General features: G+C 47.7%; 1 long non-coding RNA gene across 6 annotated transcripts in view; it reads right to left on the bottom strand.

Annotated features, from left to right (window-relative positions):
• LOC146866624 (uncharacterized) overlaps positions 1-19,315 on the bottom strand; it is a 365,191-nt gene extending 345,876 nt beyond the window's left edge. For all 6 annotated transcript variants that reach the window (XR_014965656.1, XR_014965651.1, XR_014965657.1 and 3 more), the window contains exons 1-2: positions 19,199-19,315; positions 18,921-19,086 (exon numbers count right to left, since the gene is read on the bottom strand). This is a non-coding gene — a long non-coding RNA (uncharacterized LOC146866624). The remainder of the gene's footprint in view (positions 1-18,920; positions 19,087-19,198) is intronic.
• Between the last annotated feature and the right edge of the window lie 236 nt (positions 19,316-19,551).

Raw genomic sequence — 19,551 nt, 5'->3', positions numbered from 1 at the left:
GTCTTCATCATCATGTCGGTGATACGGACTTTGTTGCAAAAATGAGGGTGTAGCATTCCACTCCTCAATTTGCTGCTTCTGGCCAGCTTCTGCCCTCTGCATCATGCCCTGGAGGACACCTTCCACTGTCCCCCGCAAGCCTCTGCCACATCCACCTTGGACATCGACGGGGACCTGCTTAGCACTTCATGTGCCCCTATCTCAGTGCACCACAAGTCAACATTCCTTGCGGGTGTGCCTGTGCTGCCCGCAGTGCATCAGGGGCCACTAACTCTGTGCAGCACATTCAGGGACCCTGTCTGCTGAGATATTGGATGGCCTCTGAAACGGTGGCCTTGGGTCATCAACGCCATGTGTATATGGCCCTGCGCGGTCCGCTGCATCCGGCCCCAACTGCGGGTCACCAGGGCTCACACATTTATTCGAGACCTGACTGGACCGGACGTTGCATCACCGCAGGAGGCACACACCACTACCACCAGGGCCACCTCCAGACGACAGTTGAAAGTGTCTTGCTGCCAGACTATCAGAGTTGGTCACACCTGTCGTGGATGCCATCATCTGCCTGATACCCTGCTCTGCACTCCAGGTGCCACTGACTCAGAGCACCACGAGTCATGGACCGTTTCTGATTGAGTTGTGTGCTCTGGAGAGGTCACGCATCAATGTCACCTCAGGCAGTGTGGGAGACCTGGGACGATGATGAGGAAGATGATGCAGGTGTAACACACCCCACTGCAGCTGCATCAGGTGTTTCCCGAAGGGACACTGTGAGAAGTTGGCCTGGTATATGATGCTCACTAGTTAAAGTGATCACCTTGTACCATGCCAAGCAACCCTTATGGTGTGGTTGTAAGTCAACCTTTTCGGACTAGCTGCCCTAGTGGTAGCGTAGGCTAAGCAGTCTTTGAGGCTAAACTCGTGAAGCGTGTTAAGCAAGCTGTTTTACCAATAGTAACCCCCTTTTATACCAATGAAAGGACACCACACAGATATATATTCAAAATATATATGTATTTATTTCTCAAAGTAACCCCTAGTCTCTTTATGAGCACAGGAGCACAAATCGTCAAACAAGATTATCACAGAATACACAGAAGTTGCACTTTATATGGATAGGCCCTGGTGGCCACTCAAACCATATACTAAAATAGTGGTATAAGTACCACGAACAGAAAAGGGAAAAGGCCTAGGGCCTCTAGAATCGCTGGGCCTACAAGGAGCTAACGTCAGTTAGTGACCAGGAGGTCCACGGGTGGCGTGTGCAGAGCAAATAGTCACACGCGTGCTCCCATAGGTTTCAATGGGTGCGTAAAAAGTACAAAGTTACTGCAAAAGGAATCTTCCGGATGACCTAGGAACTTAAGATTTGGAACACAGGCACTAGAGATGTATTACTACACATGGGCACCGGAGTACCAGCTTTACCTCACCCACAGGAAGCGAGTGCATAGGCCTCAAAGTGCGTCGGGTTTCTTCTATCTGTTCCGTTGAGCCTGGGACAAAGATGCTGCAGGCGGTCGGTCGGGAAGAGATGCAGTGGATCCAAGAGTGGATCGGAGATGTTGAAGACCTGTAAGCAGAGGGGACAGTGTTCACAGTCACTAGCCAGTGACCAGCGTGGCACCAGGTGGGTACCAGGCGATGTCGGGTGCAAACAGGTGATGAGGGGTAGCTTGTCTCCACAGCCACGTGGTCCCTGAAGGTCGACGACGTCCAGGAGTCGGCTCACGAGCTGTCCCACGCAGGCTCTCGCTGTCGGCGGTGTTGGCGACTTGATCGAAGCAAACAAGCCTTGGCAAAAGCAATTGTAGGAGGAATCGGAAATCAGCTGTTGGTTCTGACCAGCAAGGTCAGAGGGATTGCTCCTTTGGAGGGGAGCAAGGGCCAGTCTGGAGCAACCAGACCAGCGGTGTTTGTCGTAGATTTCGTCGCCAAGATGGCCACTAGCCAGCGGGCCAGCAACCGGTTAGGCGCGTCGAGTGGCAAAATGCAGAAGGGCCCCACGCAGATCGTGGAGATGCTGGAGGGCTCACCTTTGGTGCAGATGCTGCTCGAGGGTTGGGCTTCTCAGGACCCAAAGCACAACTTGGAGGGAGCCTCGGTTGTTGCACTGGTCAGCTTGTCGTAGTCGTTTCAAGATGGCTGGCTCCACGTGTCTCGGTGCCTCCACGGGTCTCCTCTTTGCAGGGACTGTGGATCGGGCGGTGAGAGGTCTGGAGGTCCAGGTCTTGTCAGTCTCTGGGCTCGGGCTCCGGCGGGAGGCGGCGGCAAAGCAGACGTTGATTCGCTGGATGGTGCTTGCGTTAGCAAGGTGGTCACTCCCTGACCACAGGGGAGATTTTCTTCAGTCTTCTGTGCAGCAGAATGTCGAAGTTCCCGTCTTCTTCTTAGTTTCAAGTTGATTCCAGGATGTCTGAAGTCTTAGGACACAGCTCCTACCTTTAAGCGGATTCTAGGGGCCGGACTACCTGCTAGGTCCCTCCCTATGGGTGGGACCAGGAAGGGGGGTGGTTACACCCCCAATCCTTTGTCCAGCTCGCCCCAGGCCCGGGACTGGTGTGCCCCAGGACCGGTTTGAACTGGCATATGCACCGAGGCTCCTTGTGAGCCACAGGCATGTCTGGTTTCTTTCAAGCCCTACCTGACCAATACACAAAATCCTGTCTGGGGTGGTGCACGCACCTCCCCTGGCAGGAAACCCTTTGTCCACACCTCCCAAGCTGGAAGGACTCCCAGCAGCAGGAGGGCAGACTTGTGTCTGTGGTGGCAGCATCCATTTTGTGGAGCTGAGGCTATGTCTGATTTTACCCGGGTTTCAGGCACTGTACATGTCGTGTCCCTCTAGAAGGGTGGAATGCTAACCCCGTCGCCAGAATTGGCGAGGGGTTAGTATTCCAATTCGTATGACACCTTACTCGACATGTTTTGATAAAGCCAAACCAAAGATAGCATTTAACCGCGAGGTTCATAATGCACTTAAGAGTATATGGTATGACGATATCTGGAAACAGTAGAAGGAAGTTGTTCCGACCACTGCAGACAGGCTCAGCTCATGCCAGAGCACCATCTCACATGGAACCCAGCACTCTGCCTTCAGGATTGTTAAGGCCTGCCATAGGAGTGACTTATAGGTTAACATGTGTCCCATTTAAGGTTAGGTATAGGTATACTACACCTAAGTAAGAGGTGGTTACACCAACTTACCCCAGCTGAGGGATCAGCCAGTTGTGTCAAATTTGTTAGGCCAGGCCAGGGGTGGCATAATACATGCTTCAGCCCCTGGTAGGCCTTAGATACACCAATGCCCTGGGTACCTAGTGTACACTGGTACAGGGGCTCACAGGGTGATCTAACCAATTGGGTATGTACCTAGGGTACATGGAGTCCATTTTAAAGAGAGAACAGCCAGGCTGAGATCCTGAATGGCAGGATCTCAGGCCAACTAAGTCGAAAAACCAGCCAGACACTAGGCAAAAATTTGGGGGTAACCATAGTCAGATATCCACCTTCCTACACAACCCCCCCCCAAACGAAGGGAGATAAGGCTGACCTTGACCAGGTAAGCCTATATTGCCCAAGTGGCCATATAAGGAGGAACCAGCACTGGCATGGTTACCCCCTGTCTCATGGTCCACTAAGCAATCCCTCACCCTAAGGGTATCAGAGGGTCTCCACCATAGGGAATCTCTACCTGTGGTGTGTCTTGGCAAAGTAAAAGGCTGGTGTTGAGATGGAGTACTGAAGTGAGTGTCCTCAAAGTGAGGCCTCAGCTTCCTCCAATCATCCTCCACCATGGATGCCTTTCTTTCTTTAACTGAGTTGCACTGTGCTCTCAGGGTCAGCCTCTGGCTACCTAAAGCTGGAGGCTGGGTCCCTTTTGTGGGCTTACTGGAGGGACAGGTCAGGTTTGGGGCCCTAAGGTCCCATGTTTGCCTGTGCCCAACAGAATCCCCCTGGGGGAGGTCCCTAACTACCTGTAAAGGAGATCCCTCAGGAATGTTTTTACCCATCACCTGACTAGGGCTACTAGCCAGGCAATCCTCATTCTTTTGATGGGGGGGTTCTTGTGGACAGGGGCCCTCTGGGGGTCCACTGGCCTCCCTGACCTCTGCAGCCCTGGGCTGACTGAGGCAGGGTAGAGAGAGGCAGGCTACCTGCACCAGACTGGATCCCACCTTGGAAGGGGCCACTGACATCAGAGGCTCTGCCAGGCCAGGCCTGGCTACCTCTGGGGCAGTTCCTTCACAAGGGGTGAGGTCAGATCCCTGAGGAGGCTGACCTTTTCCTAATGTCTGGGGAGAGGGAGACTTTTCTTCCTCCCCACTACTCTCAGTTTGTGTGGAGTGATCCATTGTTTCAGGCTTCACTACACCTATGTCAGTCTGAGTATAGGCTGAGACCATTACAGCCTTGCCAACCTTTTCAGGGGGGCACTCAGTTTGTGTTTGAGCTGTGACTGTCACAGCTCTGCCAGTCCCTACAGGGAAGTCTGTCTGTGCCTGGGCTGTGGCTACCACTGCCCTTCCAACCTTTTCAGGGAGGAAATCTATTTGGACAGGGGTTGTGAATGGCACAACCCCCCTACCCTTTTGTGAAAGGCCTACCATTTTAGAATGGGTGTCTTGTTCAACTCCAGCCCAAGCTGAGAGTTCTAAGTCATTCCCCAGTAAGCAGTCTACAGGCAAGGTTGGGGACACTGCTACCCTTTTAGGGCCAGTGACCCCTCCCCAGCTGAGACATACCTCTGCCATGGGATGACTGTTCTGTTTGCCATCAATGTTAGTCACCTGGTAGGAGAAACCGGGCAAAAGCTGCTCAGAGGGAACTAGCCAATGGGCCACCATTGTGATGCTAGCCCCAGTGTCTCTGTAGGCCTCAGCTTTTGTACCATTGATGTAGGGCTCCTGTCTGTACCTACCCAAAGTGTTGGGACAGGCAGTGAAGTTGGCAAACCCCATGCCACCATCACAGACAAGAGTGGTTGCTGTAGGGGAATTGGCTAAGCCAGGGTCCCCCTGTGTTCCCCAAGTAAACCCACCCAGATTTCTGGGGGCACTCCCACCACCTGGGGGATTACTGCTGACAGTAATAGGTGGTGTGACAGGAGTAATTGGAGGAACAGTTTTGTTTTTAGCCCTTGGGCAACCGCTGTCAGTTTTCCAATGCCCAGGAGTTTTACACTCATGGCAGTAGGGCTTTTTAGCTGTGGTAGAGGAGGGAGCTTGGGACCCACCACCCTGTGTGGAGTTTTGGGGCCCTGAGGAAGGTTTCTCTTTTTCTTTATCCCCACCCTTCTCTTGAGGCTTGGTGGTATCTTTCTTTTGGTCACCACCCTGGTTTTTAGGCCTGATCCTGGTCCTGACCCATTTATCTGCCCTCTTTCCCAATTCTTGGGGAGAGGTCAAATCTGAGTCTACCAGGTGTTGATGGAGAAGCTGGTTTTGACAATTACTTAAAATCTGCTCTCTCATCATCAAATTGTACAATCCTGTATAATCAGACACCTTACTTCCCAGCAACCAACCCTCCAAAGCCTTAGTGGCACATTCCACATATTCAGACCAGTCCTGAGTCTGTGTCTTCTGGGTGTCTCTGAACATTAACCTGTACTGTTCAGTGGTTAAGCCTAACCCATCAACTAGGACACTCTTCAGGACTCTGTAATTTCTGACATCCTCTTCTCTAACAGTGAGGAGTCTATCTCTGCCTCTCCCCTCAAAGGAGAGCCATAAGATTGCTGCCCACTGGTCTTCAGGAACCTGCTGCACTTTGCAGGCTCTCTCAAGAGCAGTCATCCATTTGTGGATGTCATCCCCACTTTTGTAGGGGGGCACAATCTTGGACAGGTTCCTATTGTCAAAGACCCTATCTTTGTCCCTAGGGACATTGCTGCCACCAGTGGGTATAGACCCACTCTCTCTAGGCTGCCTAGCCTTGTTCAGTTTTTCTTCCATCAGGGCTACTTCTAGCTCCTGCTTCCTGATCCTCAGCTGGGCTTCCTGCATTCTGGCCTCATGTTCCCTCCTCTGAGGGGTGGTCATCCTTTTCCTGGAGTGACCTTGAGAGCCTCTAGAGCCATGAGAAGCATTGGAGTCACCTGAGCGATTCCTTTGCCTCCCAAGCCCTGTGTTAAGTCCACTGGGGAGATCCAATGGGGTGAACCCATTGTCAGTCCCCAATAGCCTTAGTTTAGCTGGGCCAAGTATAATACTTGGCACTGGGCTAGTTCTCCCTTCATCATCACTACTTTCTGTATCCTCACCACTTTCCTCCCCTGTAGTATGGTTCTCATCTAAGGGATGGCTATTGGAACTGGGTACCTCGGTAGTATCTTCAGAAGGGGGGCCTCCTGTTCCTGACCCTAAGGGGGCTAACTGGGAAGCTTTCTTGAGTGCTCTCTGATTCTCATCATTCTGTAAGAGCTCTCTGAGCTCAGCAGAGTTTGGGTTCTTGGGCTGTTTAAGGCCTCTAAGAGTTGCCAAATGCCTGAGCTCATTCTGATTAAGGGTAGCAAAGCTGGATGGTGCCCTCTGGGGGTCACTCTCAACAGAGATGGGTACAGTGGACCCCTCTGCCCCGGCCATTGCTCTTAAGTGTGGGTGGATGTGTTGCAATCTACCTACACTTGTGTTTACCTACTAAACCTATCTAGTAGTTGTAGTCAGGGTGTGCTACTCCCTTTGCTCTACAACAACTAAGTTCAGTAGAACTTATGTATATCTAATCTTGTTTTATATGTACCTACAGGTACCTATGTGATCTTTCAATTGGTAACCAAGAGATTACAATGGTAAAACACAGCAAGCTCAAATCCAACCGCTGCTCACCAATGTGAGAAGTTGGCCTGGTATATGATGCTCACTAGTTAAAGTGATCACCTTGTACCATGCCAAGCAACCCTTATGGTGTGGTTGTAAGTCAACCTTTTCGGACTAGCTGCCCTAGTGGTAGCGTAGGCTAAGCAGTCTTTGAGGCTAAACTCGTGAAGCGTGTTAAGCAAGCTGTTTTACCAATAGTAACCCCCTTTTATACCAATGAAAGGACACCACACAGATATATATTCAAAATATATATGTATTTATTTCTCAAAGTAACCCCTAGTCTCTTTATGAGCACAGGAGCACAAATCGTCAAACAAGATTATCACAGAATACACAGAAGTTGCACTTTATATGGATAGGCCCTGGTGGCCACTCAAACCATATACTAAAATAGTGGTATAAGTACCACGAACAGAAAAGGGAAAAGGCCTAGGGCCTCTAGAATCGCTGGGCCTACAAGGAGCTAACGTCAGTTAGTGACCAGGAGGTCCACGGGTGGCGTGTGCAGAGCAAATAGTCACACGCGTGCTCCCATAGGTTTCAATGGGTGCGTAAAAAGTACAAAGTTACTGCAAAAGGAATCTTCCGGATGACCTAGGAACTTAAGATTTGGAACACAGGCACTAGAGATGTATTACTACACATGGGCACCGGAGTACCAGCTTTACCTCACCCACAGGAAGCGAGTGCATAGGCCTCAAAGTGCGTCGGGTTTCTTCTATCTGTTCCGTTGAGCCTGGGACAAAGATGCTGCAGGCGGTCGGTCGGGAAGAGATGCAGTGGATCCAAGAGTGGATCGGAGATGTTGAAGACCTGTAAGCAGAGGGGACAGTGTTCACAGTCACTAGCCAGTGACCAGCGTGGCACCAGGTGGGTACCAGGCGATGTCGGGTGCAAACAGGTGATGAGGGGTAGCTTGTCTCCACAGCCACGTGGTCCCTGAAGGTCGACGACGTCCAGGAGTCGGCTCACGAGCTGTCCCACGCAGGCTCTCGCTGTCGGCGGTGTTGGCGACTTGATCGAAGCAAACAAGCCTTGGCAAAAGCAATTGTAGGAGGAATCGGAAATCAGCTGTTGGTTCTGACCAGCAAGGTCAGAGGGATTGCTCCTTTGGAGGGGAGCAAGGGCCAGTCTGGAGCAACCAGACCAGCGGTGTTTGTCGTAGATTTCGTCGCCAAGATGGCCACTAGCCAGCGGGCCAGCAACCGGTTAGGCGCGTCGAGTGGCAAAATGCAGAAGGGCCCCACGCAGATCGTGGAGATGCTGGAGGGCTCACCTTTGGTGCAGATGCTGCTCGAGGGTTGGGCTTCTCAGGACCCAAAGCACAACTTGGAGGGAGCCTCGGTTGTTGCACTGGTCAGCTTGTCGTAGTCGTTTCAAGATGGCTGGCTCCACGTGTCTCGGTGCCTCCACGGGTCTCCTCTTTGCAGGGACTGTGGATCGGGCGGTGAGAGGTCTGGAGGTCCAGGTCTTGTCAGTCTCTGGGCTCGGGCTCCGGCGGGAGGCGGCGGCAAAGCAGACGTTGATTCGCTGGATGGTGCTTGCGTTAGCAAGGTGGTCACTCCCTGACCACAGGGGAGATTTTCTTCAGTCTTCTGTGCAGCAGAATGTCGAAGTTCCCGTCTTCTTCTTAGTTTCAAGTTGATTCCAGGATGTCTGAAGTCTTAGGACACAGCTCCTACCTTTAAGCGGATTCTAGGGGCCGGACTACCTGCTAGGTCCCTCCCTATGGGTGGGACCAGGAAGGGGGGTGGTTACACCCCCAATCCTTTGTCCAGCTCGCCCCAGGCCCGGGACTGGTGTGCCCCAGGACCGGTTTGAACTGGCATATGCACCGAGGCTCCTTGTGAGCCACAGGCATGTCTGGTTTCTTTCAAGCCCTACCTGACCAATACACAAAATCCTGTCTGGGGTGGTGCACGCACCTCCCCTGGCAGGAAACCCTTTGTCCACACCTCCCAAGCTGGAAGGACTCCCAGCAGCAGGAGGGCAGACTTGTGTCTGTGGTGGCAGCATCCATTTTGTGGAGCTGAGGCTATGTCTGATTTTACCCGGGTTTCAGGCACTGTACATGTCGTGTCCCTCTAGAAGGGTGGAATGCTAACCCCGTCGCCAGAATTGGCGAGGGGTTAGTATTCCAATTCGTATGACACCTTACTCGACATGTTTTGATAAAGCCAAACCAAAGATAGCATTTAACCGCGAGGTTCATAATGCACTTAAGAGTATATGGTATGACGATATCTGGAAACAGTAGAAGGAAGTTGTTCCGACCACTGCAGACAGGCTCAGCTCATGCCAGAGCACCATCTCACATGGAACCCAGCACTCTGCCTTCAGGATTGTTAAGGCCTGCCATAGGAGTGACTTATAGGTTAACATGTGTCCCATTTAAGGTTAGGTATAGGTATACTACACCTAAGTAAGAGGTGGTTACACCAACTTACCCCAGCTGAGGGATCAGCCAGTTGTGTCAAATTTGTTAGGCCAGGCCAGGGGTGGCATAATACATGCTTCAGCCCCTGGTAGGCCTTAGATACACCAATGCCCTGGGTACCTAGTGTACACTGGTACAGGGGCTCACAGGGTGATCTAACCAATTGGGTATGTACCTAGGGTACATGGAGTCCATTTTAAAGAGAGAACAGCCAGGCTGAGATCCTGAATGGCAGGATCTCAGGCCAACTAAGTCGAAAAACCAGCCAGACACTAGGCAAAAATTTGGGGGTAACCATAGTCAGATATCCACCTTCCTACAGACACAATCCTAGACATTTTCTTCACATGAGCAAGCTCAGCTCTAGTTCCCCAACATCAGTGCACTGCAACTCATGGACACTTCTGTTTGCATGTTGGGTGACTTCTGTACTTGCTCCGGCTACCACCATGATGCTCCGCGCTTGTCTCTGTAATGCTGGTGTTTTATGTTCCCGTTTCCATAGTGTTGACTGGACAAGTTGTTGCCAGCACCAGCCACTCCGCATGGTTCCGCCGCCTTGGGAATACCATGCTACCACGGTATTATTTTCCTGCGCTAGACTGCGATGTGAAGAGTTGCGTTAAGCAACTTTTGCAGTAGTTTTCACACGTTCTTGAGAATATCCCCCTCCCTCTCTTCATTTGCTTGGTCAATGCAGTTCGAGATAACTATTTAACTCTTTGCTAGCTAAGTTATGTAGGCTAGCACTGATGGCTACTGAGTTACTCCTACTTCTCAACTGGAAATGCAAATTATGACAACCAGATAACTCAACACAGCATAAAGAAATGAGAGCTTGCTATTAAGTAACTGAGAATACAAAATGTGAACGCTTCCTTTCTACCAAAAACATAACCAGATAGCATTAAGAGTTAATGATCTGACACAAAATGTGGTTGTTTAATTCATCTTTGTTAGATCTTTCCCAGGAACAAATTAAGGTCTTTTTGAATTTCACCTTTTAGAATAACATCAAATGTGAAAAGCCAGTCATTTGTCAATTTCAGACGACGTTCAGATCAACGTGTAAACGCAAATAATAAGTGAACTAACTGCGGACTCAGCTTACACCTTGGTGTACTAGGATTAAGCCTCATTTCACCAAACACACGGGGGCATAATTACAAGTCGGCGATAGAAAATTATCGCCGCTTTTGCAGCCCTTTTTGGCCGAAAAGCGGCGATAATTTTATCGCCCAATTAGCAAGGTCACGCTAACGCGTGAAACCTTGCATTAGCGTACGAATTCTTAACGCCCAGCTTTGCATCTCTAATAAGATGCAAAGTGGGCGTTCGTGACCTGACATGACAGGAGAAATGTCGCTAAGCGACATTTCTCCTATCATCAAGCCCCACGCTATGAAGCATAGCGGCAAGAAAAGTAGCGATAACCCCAGTTATCGCTACTTTCCTTACGCCTGCTTCAGGACTGACTTAGCCATGATATCCTATGGAAGGTGGATATCATGGCTAAGTTTGTGGGGCCCTATCAACAAGCTAACGCCACATTTCGTGAGATTATCGCTGGGTTTCCAGCGATAATCTCACGTTAGGCAGTTAGCGCTAGGATTTTTATCGCTTTTGAGATAAGCGTTGCTAATAGCACGCTATCTCAGCGATAAAAATCCATGCTAGCCGGCAATAATTATCCTAGCTCTAAGTGCGCTTAGCGATAATTATCACCGGTTGTTGCGGATATGCCCCTAAATTGGCTGGTTGTCACCATGTTTGCGTGGTTGTTGTCCAAGCTGCCTTGCACCATGCGCTGAACTCTTTGCGATGTCTTGATTGCTGGCGGCGAGTGGTTAATTAAGTCCTGTGAGTTTCCCTTACTCTAGCCAGCGGAAAACCGCATGGGGGAATCGCATTCCAGGATGCTGAACATGATTAGCCAAGTGTACCGCGGATCCAACTGACCTCTCACATTAGCATGGAAGGATATATTTCAAAACCTTTGAACAGCGACACATCACACCTGCACTGGAAAACCCTGCGTGAAACCCAAGCCGCCTCTTACAGGCTCGCTAAAGAATCCGCCATGTTAATAGACAGCGACACATTAGTCTTATCAGCCCGAGAACAATATGAGTCACTGGGAGATCACAAACATCCGATCAGTATACGTTTCAAGGTTAATTCAATTTACCGTACCATACACTTTTTCTGTTTAGTTGAGTTAAATGCCGCAGACAAAAAGCGATATGCATGAGCTGCGGACTACAATGCCGGATGGAAACCTTCCATCGGTGGCACTCATTCCACTAAGTGCCTCTGTTGACATCATAGCGCGAGCGCAAAGATCAAACAGTTCATGTTACCGGGAGAAGAAGCCTGAGACGGGCGTTTTACCTTCTGTGAATCAGTCCCTTCTTTTTTCTTTCACTTGCAGAGTTCAGTGTGACAGAACGGTGAATCAAGGAGGGTTGGGCACCACCTTTTCAAAAATTGATTTTGGCATTGTCTGGTGATCTCGGTCAGGATTTATTTTAAAGATTGATGTTGCACTGGGGAAGTGTTCTGACAGATCTCAAAAGGTCACAGCACCACCTTTCCTCACACCACTGGCATCAACAACTGTGACAGCAAATTAGAACTCCTGTGTAAATGGTCACCATATTCTGGGCTTTCTGGAGAGAAAATGATGGCTATGTACAGTCAAGAAAAAGGGATGAAGGTAAAAAGGCATGTGTTGTCCCTTCCCTTTAGTTGTTTTGAATTGAAAGCACTGATGCCAACCAGCTTTATCCATCAAGGCATTGTTAGCACCTAGACCTTCGGTGTCCTGACAGCAGTTTGTTATCCATGTTGACGTGCCATAGATGATCCCCTGAAAAAAACACTACATTATTCTAAGGGGCATATCATCAAGGGGCCGCGATAAAATTATCGCCACTTTAGCGTCCGTTTTCGGACGAAAAGCGGCGATAATTTTATCGCACTATCAGCAAGGACAGGCTAGCGCGTGATTCCATGCTTCAGCGCTCGTTTTCACAACGCCCAGCCTCGCATCGCTAATCATATGCAAAGTGGGCGTACCTCACTGAAATAACCTGGATAATGTCGCTAGCACAACTATCTCTTATCCTCAATCTTGCCACAAACCCACGTAGCGATATTAAAAGTAGCGCTAACCGCGCTTATCTCTGGTTTTCGTAACGCCTGCTTACAATCTGACTAGATCCTATGGGAGGTGGATTGTATGGATAAGTCCACCCTGCCCTATCATCAAGGACTTGTCTATCGCCGTGCTTTTATCGCTGGATTAAACGCACATTTTGCCGGTATCGCTGGATTTTTTATCGCATTGGAGATAAGCGCTATCTCAGTGATGTAATCCAGCGATAGCCGGCGATAATTATACTCGCGCTGAGCGATAATTATCTCTGGCTGTTGCTGATATGCCCCCAGGTATTTTTCATTTCAGTTACATTTCTATAATTTAATATCCAGGATTGCAAATATTCATTGGGTAAGAGATAGGGCTATGGGTTGATAGGAATGGAAGCCCCACTCAGGCAACAACCACAATCCATGCCATGGTGAGCCACAAAAGTAACTAAATTAAATTGTGCTTAACACAAGGCAGTCCTACTTAATTTAGAGGCAAAGTGTAAAGTATTTATGCAGCACACAAACAGTAATAAAGTGAAAATACAACACAAAAAAAATCCTGAACGAGTTTAGAAAAATATAGAACATATTTATAAATAAATGAGACCAAAATTACAAAAATCCAATCAGCAGAACTAGAACTATGTAATTTCAAAATGTTAGGTAGATATTGCACCTAAAATCACAAAGCACAGTCATAGGGTTGTGCTAGACGGGGGAAAGTCACAAGTTGAGGCTGGCTGCAATACAGCGAGGGCTGGATACAGAGACCAGGTTAGTCCAGCTGAAAAAGTTAACTTTCTCAAAGTCCGGCACAGAGTTCTTTTCATGGTGGAGGAAGCAGAGAGTAGGGAGAGTGTTGCAGATGGTTATCACTGTAGCACAAAGAGCAGCGCGGGTGGTGCTTGCTGTCTTCGCTGTAGCACGAAGAGCCAGTAGGGTGTTGTGGACAGTCATTGCTGGAGCTTCACTTTGGCGGTCACCACAGGCTGATGTTGCAAGTTGTTGGACTTGGCCTTCTCTGCAGGGCCATCCCCAACTTTTTCACTTTAACCCTCTAGTTTTCTGAACCAGTTTTTGTTGGCCTGTTGACTCTGTACTCCTCATCGCTGCTAACCAGTGCTAAAGTGCTTGTGCTCTCTCCTTTAAACATGGTGAAATTGGGATACACCCAATTGGCACATTTCATTTACTTTTAAGTCCCTAGTAAAGTGGTACTACTGATACTCAGGGAATGTAAATTAAATGCTACTAGTGGGGCTGTAGCACTGATTGTGCCATCCACTTAAGTAGCCTTTAAAAACATGTCCTGGCCTGCCATTACAGCCTGTGTGTGCAGTTTTAAATTGCCATTTCGACCTGGCACAATATACCTTTTGTCAGGCCCAAATCTTCCTTTGGCCCCTAATCTTCCTTTATACTTGATAAGTGACCCCTATGATAGGCCGTAACACAGCCCTTAGGGCAGGGTGTGTTGTATTTAAAAACTTGGACATGTACTTTTAAGTTTTACATCTCTTGGTAGTGAAAAACTCCTAAATTGGTTTCTCACTATTGCAAGGTCTACCTCCCCCAGAGGATAGCAGTGGGTTATTTATTACATTTAATAAGTAATAATGTTTGTTTAAGAGCAGGTAGGAAACTCATGTTTGTTGTCTGAGAAACCGTAACTCAAAACCCGCTCTGATAGTCATATTTTAGGTCATCATTCTGAGAATGCTACCTTTAGAAAGCTGTCATTTTCCTGTCCTAACCATTTGATGCCTGCACCCTGTTTTCCTTGGTCACATGGCTAGGTGTAGTTGGCAGATGGTCTTTGTATATTCATCCCAGACAGCATCACAATAGAGGGACTGGATGTGTTTCAGAATGGCCATCCCTGATAGGATGAGGGGTGGATTTGTCACTTGCTACATTTGCACCTCAATGAGGCTATCACAGCTCACACACAAAGGACTACACACTAGCTTATTGTGGCCTTGGACAAACTGGGACCAAGGAAGGGAGGCAGGAAATTCTAGACACCTCTGCAAGGGGAAACTCTAGAAGCTTCTTACACTTCAAAGTGAGCACCAGGTATAACAAGCATTTGCAATGCAACAGGTCTCGCATTTGCGCGAGTTTGAGCTATTGGCTTTGTAAATGACAATGCCTTTTATTTATGTGTTTTGCAAACCTGCAAGTGGTGCGGAAACACGTACTTTGTACTTATAGTAGTTGCTCTTTTATTGCCAGCCTTGCTTCTCATAAGCAAGGACTATAAATACAAAGTACGTGTTTACACACCACTTGCAGGTTTTCAAAACACAGAAAAAAAGTCAGTCATTTACAATGCAATAGCTCAAACTCTTGCAAATGCTAGACCTATCGCATTGCAAATGCTTGTAACTGTGGCCTTCTACACCGTGTATTCAATCCTTGTTTTGACATCTGTCCTGATAATCTATTTACTCAATACTATTTACTCAATACTATTACATGACCGCCATAAAAACTCAATCTCCATCCTACAAATCAGAGGCAAATCTACTAGTGAGGGGTCTGCGCTCATGAGGATTTATTGCCTGTAAAGTGATGGCATGAACCCCAAGCTTCTTAGTGGAGCGTAAATTGCGTGAGATAGGAAGCCGCACAACTATTTAGTAATGGCTGTTTTTATAAGTGATGTAATAGAACTTGAATTTAAAGCATTGTTTTAATACTGGGAGATGGAGTCTTGCACCCGAGTGTGAAGAGCACAGCTCCTTCAATCTCGGCAGGATAGAGGCTCGTGCATGCGTGCTGGCAGTACTGTGGGAAAGGCAGATATTGACTAATTTTGTGAGAGAAAGTCTGCACAGATAAATAGGAGATTTTGTACTTTATTTTGGTATGGGAGCATTTTTTTTAGATTGCTAATAGTCAGTGGATCAGTGCATCCTTAAGCAAAACACGAGAATGCAACGCTGTGCTGGAGTTATAACGAATGTCCTCCCGAAGTAAAGAAAAAACAGCAATAATGAAATAAAATATCAGGGAGACTGAAGACCAGGGCAAACATAGAGCTCAACTCCAAAGGAACACTATTTTTACGAATCCTCTACAGTCACATTAAAAAAAATCCAACAACAATGGACGTGTCGGAAACGGGAGGGTATGGGGGGGTAAGAGTCTTAGGCTAAACGAAAGTTAAGATTTCATACAGGGTTAAGTTATTAACTTGGACAAATCCGTGCAAGGACAGTTACAGAACTCCCGCAATGATCTCCATGGCATTTATTGGCAGCCCCGGACAGTCACGTGGTATCTGCCAGATGGCCCTTATGTCTCCCTAGCACAGGCCATTAACACCCATCAATCTTCTACATTTAGGATAAGAAAAAAACATTTCCCTCCTCACCGATTACCACGCGCTCACAGGGCCCGAATTCATTAGCGTTTCACTTGCTATTGTCAACAAGCGATGTGAGGAAAAGAACTGTGCGCTCCTTGCATACGCTGAGGAGGCGTTGTCCGGCCCATACAGTCCAGCGGCGGGTGTCAACCGCGGGCACGGAGCAGATCGCCATGACGTATTTGCTCGGCTTTTTCTGCCGAGCCACTTGGACGGCCTTGCCTGTTAATGGGTTTCTTGTCTTTATGGGGCCATGTGCTTGGCCCCATAAAGATAAGAAAGCTTTTGCGACGAACGCAAAGCAGGCCAGGCCGTCCAAATGGGACGGCTCAAAAAGCCAAGCAAATACATCACCAACACCTCTTTTCCAATGGCTGGCCACCGTTTAGCATAAACGGTGAGGCCAGCCAATGGGAAAGAGGGGCGGGGCTTAATGCCCCTTACAGAAAATACCTGTTAACAGTAAATCTCGCCAGCGAGACTGCACAGTCTTACGCCAGGCGAGACCTAAAAAGGGGACCCTCAGAGCCACTTTTGAGTACACTCCTGGGCCTAGCGATACTACAGAAGTAGGACATCCTGCTGCCCTGCTGCTTGAGGGCTGCCCTGCTTTCTGAAAAAGATGACTGGATGTTAGAGCTGTCAGCCTTAGGGGTGGTCTTTCCCCAAAGATTTTGCTTTCCTTCTCCATTTTTTTGCTGATCTTGTTTTCCTGGCCTTAGGACTGCACAATTTTCTACTGCTGTCCAGTGCTAAAGTGCATGTGCTCACTCCTTACAACACAGTAACATTGGCTTATCCCCAATTGGCATATTTAACTTACTTATAAGTCCCTAGTAAAGTGATACTACATGTACCCAGGGCATGAAAATTAAATGCTACTAGTGGGCCTGGAGCACTGATTGTGCCACTCAATTACGTAGCCTACATAAACATGTCTCATGCCTGCTATTGCAGCCAGTGTGTGTGGTTTTAAATGGTCATTTTAACCTGGTAAAGTAAACCTTTGCCAGGCCCAAACCTTCCATTTGTATTATATGTTAGTCGCACCTAGGGTAAGCCTTAAACAGCTCACAGGGCAGGGTGCAGTCTATTGAAAAAGTGGAACATGTAACTTTAAGTTCTATATATCTTGGTAGTGAAACACTTTTAAACTTTTTTTTTGCCCGTTACTGGTAGGCCCACCTCTCCCATAGGATAACATTGGAGTTACCTTATTACATTTAATAAGCTGTAATTTCTAAATGTGAGCAAGTAACCAGTTCATGTTTGGTGTCCTTAGAATTGTAATGAGAAATCTCTTATGATATAGTCAGATTTTATATAGCAAAATCAAAAATGTCACTTTTAGAAAGTTGGCATTTTCCTACTTTAGCCGTTTAGTGCCAGTAGACTGTCTCTGGGTCTCATGACTGGGTGTAGTTGATAGTTGGGATTTGTATATTCCTCCTAGAGAGCCAAACGCAATAGAGAGCTTAGGTGTGCCTGGATGGGCATTTCTGGCAAGATGAGATGGCAAGGCTGGGCACAGCCCTACTTAATTTGAATAGGCTGAGTCCTGCATCCACACAAAGGCCTGCATACCCCCTGTAGTTTGTTTGGAGCCAGGCCAGGAAAGGCAGGATGCCTGGGGACTTTAAAGGGAAAGCTCAAGGAGCTTCTCCCACCTTCCAGAGCAAGAACCCCCCGGAATAAATATTGGACCTCAAACACTAACTCTTCAGTACGCTTCAGGACCTGTGGATAGTCTTCCAGGAAGAAGGGCTGATGTGCTGCTGAAATGACTGCCACTCTGCTGGACTGCTGCTCTGAAGGACTGCTGCCATGCTGTGCTGATCTGCTGCCCTCTTGCCTGGGTGAAAAGGAATGGACCTGCATCTGTGGAACCCTGGACCCCAAAGTGACTTCAAGGGATAATGAGGGTTCTATGTAGGGTTTTAAGTATACAGGAAGAATGGCGCTCTATACTGGTAGCGGTGAGCTAGGAAATATACAACACAAATAGTACAGTGCTACTAGGTCAGAGGAAACCCAAAATAACCCCTGAAAGAAGTGGCTAGGGCCCACTCTGTAAATAAAACAAAAGTCCTCTGCACACGTTGGGTAAGTATTAATAAATGTCTATGAGAAACATTATAATGTTCAAGCAGGAATGAAGACAGGGTCAAACCCAGTGGACGTTTTTTTGGGTGAAATGTATTTAAACTTTCTTCAGAAGGGGAACATCAAAGGACAAACCAGCTGACACGTGTTTCGTCAATCAGGCAGCCACCCGTGACTCTTCAGGGCTGGGGATAACAAAAGGACAAAGTACAGTACAGGATAGACAGTCCAAAAGGATTCATAAACAAGGAAGTGTAACTGCGCATGAAGAAACACCTCCATGTGAGTGGAAACCCTATAAGAGAAGTGAAAAGAACAAAACAAACAAAAACGCAATTGGAAGATCAAACCTGTGGTGCAGCGAAAATTCAGGCTTGGAAAAGGAGAAAAAAGGGAAAAGAAAATCTCCTAGAACATGTACAGATCAACGGTAGAAAAATCATACGTTATTATCCATAATGGTAATCCAATGGAGCGACGATGGTGGGGTGGCATGTGAGTGCGTGCAGAAGGCATGATAGCATAAAACAATTTACAGTCATTTACGAGTTTAGGTAGTTGAACAGTTTACACGAGTTCGAAGATTGAAGCCCAAAACAACCGGACTAAAAGTGTTCAAGACATCCGGACTAAAAGTGTTCAAGGTGCACATTCGAAACAAATCTTACATAAACAACCGAAATTCTTTGAGTAAACGGCTTAAAGGCAGTCAGAATAAAGCATTCCACCACAACTGTCGTTACAATATTAATACAATACAGGTTTGTACAGCAAACCTGAAAGGAGAAAACTGAAAGGAAGGTATAGGGAGAGGGGATCCGTGCTGGGGGAGAAAACATACGCAAGTGAACATGCGACAGCCGGTGTATGTGGCGAGACTTGAAAAGGGGAGAGTAAATACCTGAAAATTACACATTAAGCATGGGATCTAAGAGGAGAAAGGAATACAAGTCACAAGGACGGATAGCATGAAGCCTCTAAATTTAGGAGCAATAAAAAGGGTGGCAGAAGAAAAGGAATGCGCACTCACCGTGTGACCGGTGATAATTCCAACCCGGCCAGATTGGTTTCACAAGCAAGGGAGGGCCAGTAGTGGCACAAATGGATAAGGGGAAACGAGGGGAGGACAGATCAGTCACTTCCCTAGGTAGCAGCAACGAGGGATGACGGGCGGGTTCAACCGTCACAGGTGATTTCTACCAAAACAGAGAGGGAAAATCAAATGACATAAAAATTAAAAAGTGGGATAAAAATATTTAGCCGACATTTGGCATTAACCATAGTATGGAGACTCTATGTTACGCTTACCTTAACAGTCCAGGAGAAGTAGGATCGTTGCTCTTTCTGATTGCGCAGGGAGCTACCAGGGCGTGGATGAACTTAAGAAGCAGCGAGGGGCGGGAAAATGGTGAGATTCGACTAGAGTGCAAAACCGGAAGTGTGGCGTAAACCGGAAGTAAGAAAAACGGCGCGACTCTGGACAGTAAGGAAATCCTCAGGCTAAAGATCGAAAGAACAGAGGATAGTAATAAACAGTGGATAGTAAAACAAGCATTTACAATGCAATGGTCTCGGCATTGTTAAAGTTAGAGCTATTGGCATTGCTCATGACATTGTTTTTGTTTTTAAAACATTTAAAGAAACGGCATTGCATTAAAACA

This window comes from Triturus cristatus, chromosome 1_2 (assembly GCF_964204655.1).
Source record: "Triturus cristatus chromosome 1_2, aTriCri1.1, whole genome shotgun sequence".
NCBI lineage: Eukaryota > Metazoa > Chordata > Amphibia > Caudata > Salamandridae > Triturus > Triturus cristatus.
Note: the sequence above shows the minus strand (reverse complement) of the source record. Positions and strands in the feature narration are given on the sequence as shown.